Raw genomic sequence first — 19,164 nt, 5'->3', positions numbered from 1 at the left:
ATAGAAATATAAAGGAAATTAGGAATTGATTATAATTAGCACACCATTGGCCAATCGTCCTAGTCTATGAAAAACTAAGACAAATCGTGAAAAACAGGAATATCAACTATTAAGGGTTTTTTTAAGAAATGAAAGGTTCACTCAGACCTCCCAAGAACACCATTCCTGCTGATACACAGTAAGTGAAACACAGATAGAACAACAGAAGAATAAAGGTCTGATTAACTTTGACTTTGTGAACAGCTACATAAATAGGGACTATACCAATAAATTCTGTTCTTCTATCTGTTGTTAACTGCTCCCCCCTTTTCCCCTGTTACCTTATATGAACAATGGCATAGCAAGGCAGGGGCCCTGAGTTTGAACTAGATACCACATGCCCCAGCTAAGACCCAGAAAAGCCAAATAAATAAAGATATAAACAAATAAATATTTTTAAATAAATAAAAGGGTGAATTTTGTTTGAAAAAAAAAATCAGCATATAAGAAATACGTCAAGAGGAAGAGCTGAGAAAGGAGACTAAGGAGAGAAGGTAGACTATTGGAGACTTACAAGGAATTTCTTGCTAAATGACAGGATATCTTCTATCCTAATGCAGTTAGGTTCACAAATTCTATGGTATGTTAGGATGAGCACAGAACTGTACTTTAAAGAGTTCTTGCCATGATTTCTGCCTTTGACTCTGAGATGTCCCAATGATTCTGTGTCTCTAAGCCCCATTTACTTGAACTGTAAATGTAATAACTATAATACAGAGAGTGGCCATGGGATCATGTACAATGTCTGGAACAAAACTAACTCTTCATAAGTGCTCAGTAAATGTGCATTCCCTATTTTTCTCTTCAGTATATTATCTCATGTTCAGTTCAGTTCAGTTCAATCGCTTAGTCGTGTCTGACTCTCTGCAACCCCATAGACTGCAGCATGCCAGGCTTCCCTCTCCATCACCAACTCCAGGAAATTGTTCAAACTCATGTCCATTGAGTTGGTGATGCCATCCAACCATCTCATCCTCTGTCGTCCCCTTCTCTTCCTGCCTTCAATCTTTCCCAGCATCAGGGTCTTTTGCAAGGAGTCAATTCTTCGCATCAGGTGGCCAAAGTATTGGAGTTTCAGCTTCAGCATCTGTCCTTCCAATGAATATTCAGGACTGATTTCCTTTAGGATTGACTGGTTTGATCTCCTTGCAGTCCAAGGGACTCTCAAGAGTCTTCTCCAATATCGGTTCAAAAGCATCAATTCAGCACTCAGCTTTCTTTATAGTCCAACTCTCACATCCATACGTGACTACTGGAAAACCATAGCTTTGACTAGACAGACCTTTGTTGGCAAAGTAATGTCTCTGCTTTTTAATATGCTGTCTAGGTTGGTCATAGCTTTTATTCCTCGGAGCAAGCGTCTTAATTTCATGGCTGCAGTCACCATCTGCAGTGATTTTTGAGCTCAAAAAAATAAAGTCTGACACTGTTTTCCATTGTTTCCCCTTCTATTTGCCATGAAGTGATGGAACCAGACGCCATGATCTGAGTTTGTTTAATGTTAAGTCTTAAGCCAGTTTTTTCACTCTCTTCTTTCACTTTCATCAAGAGGCTCTTTAGTTCTTCTTTGCTTTCTGCCATAAGGGTGGTGTCATCTGCGTATCTGAAGTTATTGATATTTTTCCCAGCAATCTTGATTCCAGCTTGTGCTTCTTCCAGCCCAGCATTTCATATGATGTACTCTGCATAGAAGCTAAACAAGAAGGGTGACAGTATACAGCCTTGACGTACTCCTTTTCCTACTTGGAACCAGTCTCTTGTTCCATGTGCAGTTCTAACTGTTGCTTCTTGACCCGCATGCAGGTTTCTCAGGAGGCAGGTCAAGTGGTCTGATATTCCCATCTCTTCAAGAATTTTCCACAGTTTGTTGTGATCCACACAGTCAAAGGCTTTGGCATAGTCAATAGAGCAGAAATAGATGTTTTTCTGGAACTCTCTTGCTTTTTCTATGTTCCAATGGATGTTGGCAATTTGATCTCTGGTTCCTCTGCCTTTCCTAAATCCAGTTTGAACATCTGGAAGTTCTCGGTTCACGTATTGTTGAAGCCTGGCTTGAAGGATTTTGACCATTACTTTGCGAGCATGTGAGGTGAGTGCAATTGCACTGTAGTTTGAGCATTCTTTGGGATTGGAATGAAAACTGACCTTTTCCAGTCCTGTGGCTACTGCTGAGTTTTCCAAATTTGCTGGCATATTGAGTGCAGCACTTTCACAGCATCATCTTTTAGGATTTAAAACAGCTCAACTGGAATTCTATCACCTCCACTAGCTTTGTTCGTACTGATGCTCCCTAAGGCTCACTTGACTTCACATTTCAGGATATCCGGTTCTAGGTGAGTGATCACAACATTTTGGTTATCTGGGTCATGAAGATCTTTTTTTGTATAGTTCTGTGTATTCTTGCCACCTCTTCTTAATATCTTCTGCTTCTGTTAGGTCCCTACTATTTCTGTCCTTTAGTGTGCCCATCTTTGCATGAAACTTCCCTGGTGGCTCAGACAGTAAAAGTGTCTGCTTGCAATGCAGGAGACCCGGGTTCGATCCCTGCATGGGGAAGTTCCCCTGGAGAAGGAAATGGCAACCCACTCCAGTACTCTTACCTGGAAAATTCCATGGATGGAGAAGCCTCATAGGCTACTCACAGGCTACCCTCATAGTCCATGGGGTCATAAAGATTCAGACACAACTGAGCAACTTCACTTTCACTTTCACTTTTGCATGAAAGGTTCCTTTGGTATCTCTAATTTTCTTGAAGAGATCTCTAGTCTTTCCCATTCTATTGTTTTCCTCTATTTCTTTGCACTGATCATTGAAGAAGCCTTTCTTATCTCTCCTTGCTATTCTTTGGAAGTCTGCATTCAAATGGGTATATCTTTCCTTTTCTCCTTTGCCTTTTGCTTCCCTTCTTTTCTCAGCTATCTGTAAGGCCTCCTCAGACAACCATTTTGCCTTTTTTCATTTCCCTTTCTTGGGGATGGTCTTGATCACTGTCTCCTGTACAATGTCACAAACCTCCATCCATAGTTCTTCAGGCACTCTGTCTATCAGATCTAATCCCTTGAATATATTTGTCACTTCCACTGTATAATCATAAGGGATTTGATTTGTAAAGTGGTTGAATACTAAGAAGGAATTCTAAGCCATTTTTCCCACAACATGTGTGAATTGTTAGCCCTTGTTTTCCTTATTCTTTTATTTTTAAGATTTTTTTGATGTGGACCATTTTTAAAGTCTTTATTTAATTTGTTACAATATTGCTTCTGTTTTATGCTTTGGTTTTTTGTCCACAGGCATGTGGGATCTTGGGTTCCCAACCAGGGACTAAACCCGTACCCCCTGCATTGGAAGGCTAATCTTAAACAACGGACTGCCAGGGAAGTTCCTCCCTTATTCTCAACTTGGGCTGCTTACTAACAATTCCTTTACAACCGAGGGAAAATATTCTGCTTCATAATTCAGAATATATATCTTGTGATTTCCTGATTGATTTTATTGATTGTATTTCATACTACTTTGGTTATATTTCTCATTTTCTCAATTTAGGTGTTCTTCCATGCCGTGCCATTTCAATAGTTTTGTTAAGCCCCTATGGAGTTTTACAATCAAACAGCCCTAGTTGAGATCTCAATTCTCTTTAGTGAGACATCTTGGTGGGGCAGGCAGAGGGGAGAGGGGGAGGGGTGTGTGTCATAGAACCAACCTAAGTGCCCATAAGAGTATCTGCTATAGAAACAGTACTTCTTCCAAAGGTGTGATGGAAGAACCATTCTCTGGTTATAATACTGAATGCCATGAATAGGTTAAAATATGGAGTTAATGTATTAACAATTAGATAAAACAAAAGTAATCCTTTATGTAATCAACAGTTAACTTTATGCAGAAAATATATTCTAAAATGTAGAAGAAAGATACAAATTGGCAAATTTCTTCTTTACATATCATTATAAATATGGAATTTAAAATGTAAGTTTCAAGATGGTCTTGATGGTCTTGAACCTAAATTTACCGAAGATAAAGCCCCAAATAATTCAACAGACCCACCTACTTGTGATTTGCTCACAGTGTTCCATTGGTACACTTGAATCTCCAAGATTCAAACAACCACACCAAACCAACTTTAGAGACAACAGTGTGCGAGATGTAGTTGTAATTAGCATTGGAAATGCACTTTTAATTCATGTCAAAAGTTCAGAGGATTAGCTATTAAAATGTACCAGTACAGAGTTCCTATATTCAACTATTATTGCTCTTAAAAGTTGATAGAGTCCACGATGATTGTTACTACCATGACGTGCTCAGTCACTCAGTCGCTTCGACTCTCTGTGATCCCATGCCTGGCCACCAGGCTCCTCTGTCCATAGGGTTTTCCAGGTAAGAGTACTGGAGCGGGCTGCCATTTCCTGCTACAGGGAATCTTCCCAACCCAAGGATCTAACCCAAGTCTCTTGCATCTCCTGCATTGGCAGCCGGATTCTTTACCACTGTACCACCTGGGAAGCCCCTATAATCATGACAGGTTCTGAGATTTATCAGACCCCAACCCGTTTTGAAATCTGTATTCATTAAAATATATCCAAATGGAAATTTCAAATTGAAATGCTTATTTCTGAAGTAATGAATGAGGTTATTAAACTCCACTCCCCTCTACCATCTACCTGGTAGACATGAGAAGTTTATGCTGAAAGGAAATTGAGCATGCAATTCGAAAAATAAATATTTTAAATGACATTTGAAATTTTTTTCAAAATACTAATGACATTTCCATCAGTGAAATATCTTCAATTTTGTCTTTTAAATTATATTTATTTTTTAAAATCCCAAAGTAAACTTGTGCATGTACACATGCCTGTGTATGCCAAATCTTTTTAATTTCAGACATCAAAATGATTCAAGAAAAACGTTTGTATAAGAAAATTTAAACTTGAATACTCTCGTACACCTCATTATTTCTTGTTCAGTGTTCTATGTTCAGTGATTATTTCACCCCACCAGAAGCACGAGAACAGACAGATTCAGTTCTTAACAGCCATCTGGGGTTAGATATCAGTTTGAGGACTAGATACACTTCACCTAGTTTTCCACCACGCAGGTAATTTTGCTTCCACCAAATAATCTAACCAAAACTCTAAGCACAGATCATTGTTTTAAAGAATTACTTAATGACCCTCTTGGTAAACGTCTAAGGAAATGCACTGCATAATTAAATGAAAAGTACAATTTACAGGTCTGTGATTCTGCTGGGAATTTTGTACAGGAGTTAGAATCCCTTACTCAGTCTAGCTAGGTCAGCATCTTACTCCGCTGGCATCGTGGCTGACTCCACATGCCATTTACACACACACTTGCTCTTGGGCTCTAGCTCTCACTGATTCGGAACAGTCCCTTTTCTGCACCTCCCCTTTTCTACATTTTCTGCATCCTCCCCTGCAGACTTTATTTATCTTGCTTCTTTGCTCAGCTCCTGAAATCTATAGGGAATCATGTATTTAAAGGACACGGCAGGGACCAACTGGCCTTCTTTGCAGAGTTCTCTCCAACACAAAATTCACAGTTTTTCTGACAACATCCAAAATAAAGTCTGCATATTTCCTAAAATCCCATCATCTGCACTTTGTTTTATAGCAGAAAGTCCTGGGGAGGGTCACTTCTCTTCTCCTACTCTCAAAGGAAAAAGATAACCTTCCCCCAAAAAAATCTTGCTTTTCTTGCACATTCATTTTTCTACACTTATAAACTTTCTCTCATGGCTAGAGTGGAATACCAGATTATAGTAGCCAGGCGGAAGTGTCCCCTTGGCCCTTTTAAAAGTTCACTCCTGAATTATGAGGGTATTTGGATTTTACCAAGTCATTTGAACAAACTCTTCATTCAGACTGACAAAATGGTGAAATGTGGACTCAGTACCCGTAATGACTTTGCATTTTAATTTATCTACCATTTGCCAAAGCTGCTGGACTGATTTTCACCATGAGGGACATTTACATTTTATGACTGGAGGCTCTGGCCAGTACTGGACCTATTCAGAATTTGTACTGTGATGTGAATTAGAATACAGAGAAAAACACTTACAATAGTCAAGAAAACACAAGAAAATATACCTTATAGAACTGAATCTACTAAAATAAATTTTTGAGATAGGTTTATATAAAACATTATAAAATATTATAGCTAGTAGGCTATTAGCTACTTCTCCATTTTTGTTGACTTCCCAAATTCTACGTTACATTTAAAGACGAGCTCATCTTGCTAACAACTGTTGAGCAATGAAATAGGTTACTCAAAGTTGTGTTTTGAGAATTAGCTATAAGTTGTTAAATCAGACTGCTTGAGAATAGATTCTGGATTCCATTCTTACCAACTGTGTGAACTTATTTAAGCTCTTTAACCTCTCTGTGACTTGGGTGACATTACCAGTATCTATCTTATCTGGTTCCTGAGAGAAATAAATATCATAATGAATGCAAATCATTTGAGCAATACCTGGCAGATGGTGTGCGCTCAATAAGTCCCAAGGATTATTATTATCTTTTCTTATTATCTTTTCTAAATAGCCTTGCAAATGGGCTATGCTTTCCTCTATATTCAGGCTTAAATTTTATCTTCAATAAAAGTGATACGGTAAGGGAAATCCTCAGTTACCTGAAATTCCTTTTTAATTTTTATTTGAATATTAGTTTATGTGTTCACACAGTATTGATGAATTGGGAGGTTTCCTTAAATGAAATCCTACACTTCAGCACTGTGAAAAGAAATGAGTGATTCAAGAGAAAATTAGATTAAATCCTTAAATTAAATCCTAGATTTAAAAGAGATCCTAGTAGAAAATGTACCAGTCTGGTTTGCTATTAAGATCTAATATTTTCCTAATTGTGTAGTAATGGGGGTTAGGGGAACTTCCCTTAGGCATTCTCATGAAAAGATTCGGATAAACAACTTAACTAGACAATGTGATTAAGGCCGCCTCAATAGCATCAAAATCACCTCCACCTTAATTCTACTCACTCAAAGAAAGAAATGACTTCATTTCTAAGTTAATACAAGTTTCCTTTTTACTGTAATAATTGGCAGACAATATTATTTGGCTCGCTATGCAATAAGCCTAAATCTACTTTCAGGGTTACTAAATCAGTGGGATCTTCAAAGCTGTGGAGAACAAGAAGGCACAATTGTTTTATTTTTTTCTCAGGCTTTCCTCTGTGACTTGAATGTTCAAATCATATTTACCAAGTGATTTCTGTATTGGAAAGGTAATTTTTTAAAATCATGATTTTATCAGAAAAGATTGAGAATTTAAGTTAGTAACGTAAAAGAAAAAAGTGAACCAAAGTAAGATGCTATATTTCCATTTTATCCACTTCTTATTCCTCATATATAAGAGGAGAAAAATGGATATTTACACTGAATGAATATCAGAGAGTTTGACACGTTCTCACCTAAATACATCTTTAACAGAACATTTTTAGAATTCTTTTCTAAACATCCACAAACATTGTCCTAAATCAGTGGTTTATTTCTAAATCTGTGAGCCCTGTGAGAGGTAGACTTTGCGTCTCCAGGCAGCTGCCTCATCAAGCACTCAGTGGACATGAAATAACCCATCTTTAAATCAGGAGGTGGGCTGCGGAATAACTTTACCAAAGGTATGCAGAGGACTTTAAATATCTGAAGAACAATGGATACAAATGTGTTATATGGGTACAAAGTAATAACAACATATTAGAGCTTGGACTTATTTCTGATCCTAAACAGAACAAAATAAAACCCCCAAAAGAACCCTTTAAAATAAAAATCAAATATGCTGTCCTATGGAGGAAAGAAAAAAATACACACACACACACACACACACACACACACACACACGTCACCCTTCTTCAAGGCTTCTCAGTGTTTCGCTTCATCCAATGTCGCAAATATTACGCACTGTAACTATTTCATCACCATTCATCCCTCTGCAATACTGAAAACGGAATTTGTATCTATCTGCATGTGTTTATCCTTCCACTATAACATCTCTCAGGGAGACAATGCCTTCCACCAATCAAGGTCTTTTCCCTCTTCCTCATTCTATTTGTCCTCTCAGCAGGAACACATGGTCAATGGCCCTTCCCTCCCTTGCGCATGCCCTGCTTCCAGTCTTCCAAAGTCTCTTTTACCTCATTTCCCTTCTTGCAACTGCCCCGACACACAGAGAATTCTTTATAATTCGGTGTAAGTTGCTTGCTGAAACTACTTGTTAGTTCTTCTCTGATGCCAAGTAACCCAGATAGACTGCAGTGGACCAGCACCAGAAAAAGGATTTGAAGTTTGGATCCACTGAGCATATACCTTGAATAGGCTGAGTAGTCTCCAGAAAAAGAAATATTTTCAAAAGGAAGTGACTAGAATATTGGTGTCAAAAATATATTGTCTTAGCCAGGGAGAAATCTTGGCTAAGACAAAACATTCTTTGGCTTAGCCAATTTCTTAGCCAACTACTTCTTGGCTAAGAAAATCTCTATTTCCCCTTGGCCAAGACAAAGTTTATTTTATACATACTTGTTCAGGTGCTCAGTGGTGTCTGACTCTTTGCGACCCAATGGACTGCAGCACGAAAGGCTTCCCTGTCCTTCACCATCTCCCAGAGCTCGCTCAAACTCATGCCCATTGAGTTGGTGATGCCATCCAACCATCTCATCCTCTGTCCCCTTCTCCTCCTGCCTTCAGTCTTCCCCAGCATCAGGGTCTTCTCTAATGTGTCAGCTCTTTGCATTAGGTGGCCAGAGTATTGGAGCTTCAGCTTCAGCATCAATCATTCCAATGACTATTCAGGGTTGATTTCCTTTAGGATTGACTGTTTTGATCTCCTTGCAGTCCAAGGGACTCTCAACAGTCTTCTCTAACATCACGGTTCAAAAGCATCAATTCTTCGGCACTCAGCTTTCTTTATGGTTCAACTCTCACATGCATACATGACCACTGGAAAAACCACAACTTTGACTATATAGGACATTGTCAGCCAAGTAATGTCTCTGCTTTTTAATCTGCTGTCTAGGTTGGTCATAGCTTTTCTTCCAAGGAGCAAGCATCTTTTAATTTCATAGCTGCAGGCACCATCCACAGTGATTTTGGAGCCCAAGAAAATAAAGTCTGTCACTGTTTCCATTGTTTCCCTGTCTATTTGCCAGGAAGTGATGGGAACAGATGCCATGATCTTAGTTTTTGGAATGTTGAGTTTTAAGTCAGTTTTTTTCACTCTCCTCTTTCACCTTCATCAAGAGGCTTTTGAGTTCCTCTTCACTTTCTGCCATAAGGGTGGTGTCATCTGCACATCTGAGATTATTGATATTTCTCCCAGCAATCTTGATTCCAGCTTGTACTTCATCCAGCCCAACATTTCACATGATGTACTCTACATAGAAGTTAAATAAGCAGGGTGACAACATACAGCCTTGACATACTCCTTTCCCAATTTGGAACCAGTCCATTGTTTCATGTTCAGTTCTAACTGTTGCTTCTTGACCTGCATACAGGTTTCACGGGAATCAGGTCAGGTGGTCTGGTATTCCCATCTCTTTAAGAATTTTCCACAGTTTGTTGTGATCCACACAGTCAACAGCTTTAGCAGAGTCAATGAAGCAGAAGTAGATGTTTTTCTGGAATTCTCTTGCTTTTGCTATGATCCAACAGATGCTAGCAATTTGATCTCTGGTTCCTCTACCTTTTCTAAATCCAGCTTGAACATCTGGAAGTTCTCAGTTCGCATACTGTTGAAGCCTAGTTATACACACTGGTAACATGCTAAAACATGGACTTGATGCTCAGCGCTCTGTGCGCCTCTTCACCTCACTGTCGTCTTCATCCCCATCTCCTAACTCCTATTATAGGAGACTGGACTGCCTACCTGTTTTCCTCTTTGCTCATCCTAGCCCCAGGCTATTTTCCCCCTGTAACCCCAGTTGGCTAAGAAGTTTTCCTATCCCTTTTCTGCTGACTCTCTTACTGAGCCTGTAAGTCTCTGATTACCTGTGACGTCTGCAAAACCTCCCAGGCCAGGCCCAAGTTGGTTCATGCTTCTTCCCAGTGCTACATTGATACCCGCTATGCATTTCTATGGTTGTACTTGGCCACACTTCATTAAAGCCCTTGGATTTCATGGCGGTTTGTCCCAATGCTGTGAGTTCCTAAGAGTACTTGTGGTTTCCTATTTACCTTTGTGTCCACTGGGTAGAACATAACATCGGACATATAATAAATGTTCAGTAAATATCTGAATCAATAGATGGATGAATGAACAAATGTAACATTTAAGAATCCTGATGACACTAATCTTTCCTTAATTGAAGGATAGTTGCTTTATAGTATTGTGTTGGCTCTGCTATACATCAACATGAATCAACCATAAGGATACATATGTCCCCTCCCTCTTGAAACTCCCTTCCACTTCCCACCTGATCCCACGCCTCTATGTTGTCACAGAGCCCCGGTTTGAGTTCCCTGGGCATACAGCAAATTCCCACTTGCAATCTATTTTACACACGGGAAAGTACATGTTTACCTGCTACTCTATCCATCCCCCTGCGTGCCACAAGTCTGTTCTCTATGTCTGCGTCTCCACTGCTGCCCTGCATATGGGCTCATCAGTACCATCTTTCTAGAGGTAGTGATCCTGATAATACCACCTTGAAACTTGTCATCAATGAAATAAAGTTTACTAAACACAAAATAATTTTTGAAACTCATAAATAGTTCACCATAACCTTATTAATGTACACTACTTTGTTTATTTATTCAGTTCAGTTCAGTCGCTCAGCCTCTTTCCACTCTTTGCGACCCCACGGACTGCAGCACGCCAGGCCTCCCTGTCCATCACCAACTCTCAGAGTTTACTCAAACTCATGTCCATTGAGTCAGTGATGACATCCAACCATCTCATCCTCTGTGGTCCCCTTCTCCCACCCTCAATCTTTCCCAGAATCAGGGTCTTTTCAAATGAGTCAGTTCTTTGCATTAGGTGGCCAAAGTTTTGAAGTTTCAGCTCCAGCATCAGGCCTTCCAATGAACACCCAGGACTGATCTCCTTTAGGATGGACTGGTTGGATCTCCTTGCAGTCCAAGGGACTCTCAAGAGTCTTCTCCAACACCACAGTTCAAAAGCATCAATTCTTTGGCATTCAGCTTTCTTTATAGTCCAACTCTCACATCCATACATGACCACTGGAAAAACCATAGCCTTGATTAGATGGACCTTTGTTCGCAAAGTAATGTCTCTGTTTTTTAATATGTTGTACAGGTTGGTCATAACTTTTCTTCCAAGGAGTAAGTGTCTTTTAATTTCATGGCTGCAGTCACCATCTGCAGTGATTTTGAAGCCTAAAAAAATAAAGTCTGCCACTGTTTCCACTGCTTCCCCATCTATTTGCCAGGAAGTGATGGGACCGGATGCCACAATCTTAATTTTCTGAATGCTGAGTTTTAAGCCAACTTTTTCACTCTCCTCTTTCACTTTCATCAAGAGGCTCTTTAGTTCCTCTTCACTATCTGCCATAAAGGAAGTGTCATCTGCATATCTGAGATTATTGATATTACTCCCTGCAATCTTGATTCCAGCTTGTGCTTCATCCAGTCCAGCATTTCTCATGATGTACTCTGCATATAAGTTAAATAAGCAGGGTGACAATATACAGCTTTCATGTACTCCTTTCTCAATACTAATTAATCAACTTTTGAAGAGACCCTGATGCTGGGAAAGACTGGAAGCTGGAGGAGAAGGGGGCAACAGAGGATGACATGATTGGATGGCATCATTTAACTCAGTGGACATGAGTTTGAACAAACTCTGGGAGATAGTGAAGGACAGGGAGGCCTGGCGTGCTGCAGTCAATGGGGTCGCAAAGAGTTGGACACGACTGAGTGACTGAACAACAACAATACATTGATATTCTTATGGTGGTTTGGTCATAAAAAATCCACCTGTCAGTGCAGGAGATGGGGGTTCAATTCCTGGCTCGGGAAGATCCCTGGAAGAAGGAAATGGTAACTCACTCCAGTATTCTTGCCAGGAAAATGCCATGAACAGGGGAGCCTGGCAGGCTACAGTCCATAGGGTCACAAAAGAGTTGGATACGACTTAGCAGCTGAATAACAACAACAATTCTTATGAAGAGGCTTACTGCACACATCATGTCACTTTGTTTACAGAGTCTCAAAGAAAGATACTGTGGACAAGGTCACACGTCCCTTCTCTGAGAGGGTTTGATAAATCACAGTGCTCTTGGAGCAGAGATAGTATTATAAAATATTATTGGGGCTGGAATGATGGATCCAAATTAAGGGCAACATCAATTTCTATTCAGCTAGATAACAAATTTCAACAACATGTGCTGCTGTATCAATTCATGTGCCATTAGAAAAAGAAGAGTGATTTTCAAAGTTTCATTTTATTAGTTTAGTTTTATTACTGAAAAATATGAAAAATGTTTTAACCTAGTATGGAGATCTAGGCAAAGTAGTCCCATTTATCTCAACATTTCCAGCAAATGTGCTTGTGTCTCAGGCTTCTTTACAAAAATATGTAGCAGTGTGAATTACATTCAAGAAATAAAGCAAAAAGATGAGAGATGCATGGACAACCTCCCTCATGATTGGGGCTCATTATTAGGACAGGATATCAGCAACTTAATAAAAGTCTACTGGGGCTCATTTTCAAGGAGCCTCAAATATTTTACCACTTGAAAATATAATTAACAATGTGAAAGAGATCAGGGAAAATAAATACTGATTGGAGCCATAAGATTAAATTCCACCTTCAAGTATCTTATTTGTTAGCTACATCCTACATAAGTTATTTTTTCAAGTGGCAAAGGAAAAAACCAATTTGGTCCATGCAGGCATCACAGTGTTGGTGTTTAAAGGAAAAGTATGTCAGTGCCTTAGTTATCCAGGCAATTGCCTCGATATCATACACATTTCTATCTGCTGAGTGTTTCCATACAGCTTGTACTTCCCAGACTGAAGCCACAGGTCATTTGTGTCCAGTCCACCATAGGACCAGGCCAGTGATCAGGAGCAAGACAGAGCTGAGGACATCTCACTATCAGTCTGAGGAAGATACGGTAGAGCACTATAAAGAGCACGACTAGGAGGCTTTTTTCCCATACTTTGTATGGGGGTTTGTAATTGCTGGATTGAGTTGTTTACCTTACTTGGTCATTTAAAGGATGCTGTGTTACAGTTTCTCAATCATTTAAAGAGTGTTGTCTTATCATAAATCCTATTTACTTAGGACCAGTAACATACGGGCTTCCCAGGCGGCCCAGTGGTAAAGAATCTGCCTACCAAGAGGGAGACACAAGACATGTGGTTCAATCACTGGATTGGGAAGATCCCCTGGAGTAGGAAATGGCAACCCACTCCAGTATTCTTGCCTGGAAAAATTCCACGGACAGAGGAGCCTGGCGGGCTACAGTCCATGGGGATACAAAGAATCAAACACGACTGAGCACACACACATGCATGCAGTAACATATGGGCTTTTTAGGATTTTCCTTTTGAGCCAGATAAACACATTATTTTGTAGTGATGAACACTAGATCATGCCATCCTATAAAAAGAAACAGACCTTAGAGAAAAAGGAATGAAAACCACAGCATTTATTGGGTACAGAATTCCCAGTGACTGTGTACATAGCGATTGGAACATGTTCATTAAATATAACCATGGTATAATTTATTTCTTAATGAAATATTAGAGGAAGGCACTAATAAAAGAATAATGAGTAAGACGGGAGGGAATGTTATTTAGGTTTTATCTGCATAATCAAAGAAACAGAACTCCTCTATACACGAGAGAACTGCAGAGAACCAAGTACAAAACTACCAAAATAATATTCTGACTCTTTTTTTTTAGCTACTTGCAAAAAATGACTGATTTGTTTAATTTCAGCAAAGCAACCACTCTTAAAGTTTGTATTCCTCTTTTGTAAAGAGGAGAGCAGTAGAACATAACTCACCAAACCAATTGGAATGAATCACAAACTGCACAGATATTGTTAAGAATGAAAAACTATTGCATCTAAGTGAATAATATAAAAGCTGAATCATCTAGCACAGTTACAGTGGCAAGCTTTAACACAGTCATAAAGGTAATGAATTTCCTTTTATTTGGTTAAAAGCAAAACAAAAATATAGAAGTTGTATATTTAAAAATATTCTCTTTTTAATTGTATAGATGGATGTTCTTGTGAAACATAATTAAGTCTATCTTTTTTTTTAATTTTATGGTCGGAGAAGATTTTATTAAGAAAAAAATCAAACAAAACAGAACATTTCAAAAAATAAAAATCATTTCCAAAGTCTCAATATCGAGATCCTATCACTGTTTTCAGTAACATGTATATAAAATGCTAAGCATATTTGTAAAAAAAAAAAAGATATCATGGTAATGAACTATAAGAAATAAACTACAACTTTTTTCTCACTTAATACTATATAAAAGCCTTGTTTTAAAATCAATGCAAATAGGCCTACCTGCTTTTCTTCAGACTGTTAGTGTGATACCTATAGTAATGTATTTTACTTGTGTCCTCTTAATGGAACACTTAGTTGAGTTCAATATATTGCTATTACCTAATAATGTTATAGTAGATATCTTCTATATGCTTACATTGCATGCGCATTTAAAATTTTGAAAATTGTGAAATCAGCAACATCTGTCATCACTGAGAATTTTTACTTCAAGCTTTGCAAATTTATAGGCAAAAGCAATGTCATGGTTTTCATCTACATTTATTATTGGGACATCAAATGGTCTTTTCAGATAATGTCAGTAATCCTTCTGCCAAATTCTCTATCATTCCAGTCATTATTTTGTAGGAACTTTTTACATATTACAGATTTATATGTTGCATATCATTTATGTAATGCATGAAATCCTCTGGGGAAAGTCATGAAATCCTATGAGGGAAATACTATTATGGACTAAATGTATGTCTCCCTCAAAATTCACATGGTAAAGCACTAACCCCTCATGTGACTGCACTTTGAGTAAAAAAGTAAGTAAGTACAGTTAAATAAGGTCCAATGGGTGGGGCTCTGATTTGACTGAAGTAATGTCCTTCCAAGTAGAGACACCAGAGAACTCAATCTCTGTGCGCATGCACCAAGGTAAGGGCACGTGAAGACAAAGCGAGAAGGCAACTGTCTGCAAGCCAGGAAAACAGCCCTCACGGAAGACTAAATTGACCAGAACCTTGATGTTGAAATTCTAGCCTCCAGAACTATAAGAAAATAAATTCAGAGTGTTAAAGCTACTTGCATGCGTGCTTAGTCATGTCCAACTCTTTGTGACGTCATGGACTGTAGCCCGCCAGGTGCCTTTGTCCATGGGGTTTTCTAGGCAAGAGTACTGGAGTGGGTTGCCATTTCCTACTCCATTAAGCTACTTAGTATATCATATTTTGGTCAGTATTTGCTATTTTGATCATCTCAGACCACTGAGATCTTCTGGATCAGAATTCAGTTACATATTGGTGAGCATATTAGCTTTCTGTGCTGCCTAATACACTATTAACGAACTTAGCAGTTTAAAACCACACTCCTTTATTCTCTCATGGCTTCCATAGGTCAGAAGTCCAGTCACGGCTTGCCTGGGTTCTCCATTTCAGGATCTGACCAAGTAAAGTGCAGGTATCACCCAGAGCTGGGTTCCCATTAGAGACTCAATGGAGAAAGATATGCATCCGCTCTCATGATGTTAGTATTATTCATCTCCTTGCAGCTGTAGGACTGAGGTTTTTGTTTTCTTTCTTTCTGTCAGCCCAAGGTCATTCTCAGCTTCTAGAAGCCACCCTTCTCACTATCTGAAAGTTCAATTCTTCAAAACAGTGATGGAGAGAGAGTGTGTTCCTCACCTAAATGAGAGCTCAGTCCTTCCTTTAAGAGCTTTTATCTGATTAAGACTGGCCCACCCAGGAATATCTGCCTTCTGATTAACTTGGAGTCAACTATTTGACACTTTAATTATACCTGCAATAATCTCTTCACCTTTTCCATATTCTATTGACCAGAAGAAAGTCTCAGTTACCTCCTACACTCACAGGAGGATTTCACAAGGCATGAACACCAAGGCAGGGATCATGGGGATGCCCTAGAGTCTGTTCCTCAAACTGAGTATTTTGAATTTTCCTTTGACTATAAAATCCTTGTCTCTTCCCACTACCTTTTGGCCATCTGTACTATGAAAATTTAGAGACAGAGAAGATGAGTGGTCACTCAAGAGCTAAGGAGGAAGAACAGAAAGGATATAACAAGAGGAAAGAGAGGTGATTGGAGAAGGGGAGAGATACTCATGCAGGGATAAGTAGAAAAGTCAGGTGGGAGCAATGGCTTTATATGAAAGAAAAAGAACTGAGTTTTACCTCTCTCCAGTCCTATATCCAGCCTCTCTTACTATGTGAGAAAATCACACCAGCTTTTCTCAATTTTATTTTTCCTCTATGCCAATAACATACCCAGTTTTTCTTGCCAATGACAACACTGTCATGGTGCTTCTTGCCTATCCTTCATACTTCAGCCTGAGGTAGGATGGGACCTGCAACCCTTTACTAGAGTGCTTGCACCTGGACAGACGTCTCTTCGAGAACAGAACAGAAATTCTAAGGGGACTGAAAATAACAACACGCAGGGGTAACTGGGTCAATTTATGAACAATAAGATACAAAAAGGCCAAAAGCCAGCTGCCACTTTTGAAGTGCTGGGAGCAAAAGCAGAGTAACTAACATGCACGATCCCTGCACACAGCCGCACCAAGCGGGTGTCAGACCACCTCTGCCGCTCCCCCAGCCTGACCCCGAGTTGTGCCCCCATCCTCACCCCATTTAAGGGGCCAACTTGCCGCCTCCTTGGGGAGTGAGCAAGGGTACCTGTTACTCACAGAGCAAGTCCCAATAAAGCCTGGACTTTATCAATTCTCATCTGGCCTGTTATCAATTTCCATTGATCAAAGAGTTCAAGAACCCAGGTGGTATCAAGCTGAAATGAGAAGTTATAGTCTCTAGCATCGGTTTGTTTCTTCCATAATTATGACTAGAAGGATGGGCCTCATACCTATAAATACCTACCTCATACCTATAAATCACCTGGGTCTCTCAGTCTCTTGAGACTAGTACCAGTTCCTGAAGCTACATCATGGGGTAACAGAGAACCTTCTCCAATGTCTGCACAGACAGCAAGTGCTTCATTCTCAGGTCCCCTCTGCCTGAGGCTCCACTGAACTTTCCTGGATTCAGTCTCCTTTCACATCGTTCTCTGCAAATCCTCTTCACACAGCATCCTGAGGTTACCAAAGTCAATGGCAGTTTTAAGGAAAGAGGCAAAGTCTGAAGGGTGTGTTTACATGACAAGAAGGAACGCAATTTGCTATGAAACATGAAAAACCTCTTAAATGTGTGCTAGCTTCCCTTCCCCTCATCCCTCTCCCCTGCCAGTCCTCACAGAAAATAAGTTCATTGGGTACCTTTTTTCTAAGTCTCTTCATTCATTTATATCTCGCCCACCTCTTTTCCAATCAGAAAGAAAAAGACAAAAGAATCAAAAAGTCATCAGACAATGGAGAAACAGACAATAGACTTATGGACACGGGGAGAGGGGAGGAGAGGGTGAGATGTTGGAAAGAGTAACATGGAAACTTACATTACCGTATGTAAAATAGACAGCAATGGGAATTTGCTGTATGGCTCAGGAAACTCAAACAGGGGCTCTGTATCAACCTAGAGGGGTGGGGTGGGGAGGGAGATGGGAGGGAGGTTCAAAAGGGAGGGGATATATGTATACCTATGGCTGATTCATGTTGAGGTTTGACAGAAAACAACAAAAGTCTGTAAAGCAATTATCCTTCAATTAAAAAATAAATTATTAAAAAAAATTTTTTTTAAGTCATCAGATTTCCTCCTATTGAGTAGCTCTTGATGGTGATTGGGTGCTCTGGACACTCATGTCCTGCAATTTCACCTCCTAGCTCAAGTCATCTACCAGGATGTTTCCCTCAGAATATCTCCTCCCCTCAATGGAAACCTCATCCTTGCTGTACTGGTGGCTCTTCCTAGGCCAGAGCTCTTGGAGGATGCTTACTCAATTCGTCTTACTCATCTTAGGAACATCCAGCTCCCAGTCTGTGTCCAACAAGCCTTCTACATATATGCGCTCTTGCAACCATCACAGGAAAATTATATTGCATGCAAGTTCACACAGTAAATAATATCTTAGTGTAACCTGGCTCCATATTAACTTGCAGGAACTTATATTTCCTTCAGTGTTTACAGGACTTAAGGAACATGGAACTTCAAAAAAATAATGCAAAATATAGCATCATATTATACCTTAGCCCACACTCACACACCTACGATGTTCCATACAACACATTGTGTATGGCATGCCACATCTCAGAACACACCATCTATATAACTCCCACTGGGTCACATGCCACCTTGAACATCACACCCCATAACCTCTACCATCCTAACACACCACACTGCACCACAGAGCATAGCACACACTACCCTACCATCCACAACAGACCACATTACCCAACCACACAACACACCATGCCACTTCCAACACACATCCCCACACTAACCGTCACAACACACCACACACCACATCAACCTCTCCCACACCAAACATACAAACATAAATTATTCAAATGCTGTGCATTTGGCACTGGCTCAACACTAAGTCAGAAACAAAAGGAAACATTGACATTCAAGGCTATCTCATTCTTCTACTGCTTCATATTAGAATACTGACCTAAACAAAAATTAGTGTGGACCTCAGGGGCAGATTTTTATGTCCATACTTATAAAATACATGAATACTTAGAATGAAAACTGTAGTTATGTAAACAAGCCAGAAAACTGCAATGGGAGAGGAAAAAAATTAAGCTGAATCCTGATCATTTGTGGGTGATCAGAATGACTTTTAAGATCAAATGCTCATTTGTCCCCCAGTCACTCTTCTCAGACCAGAGAGCATTTATCCAATATATTGTAAATATTACTTTGCTTGTCTTGTTTTCCAACCCACTTGATGAGGACAGGAATCAAATGTTTTGCCCAGGATTTTTTCCAGCACTTGACATACAGTAGGCATTCAC

This window comes from Bos javanicus, chromosome 18 (assembly GCF_032452875.1).
Source record: "Bos javanicus breed banteng chromosome 18, ARS-OSU_banteng_1.0, whole genome shotgun sequence".
Taxonomy (NCBI): Eukaryota; Metazoa; Chordata; class Mammalia; order Artiodactyla; family Bovidae; genus Bos; species Bos javanicus.
Note: the sequence above shows the minus strand (reverse complement) of the source record.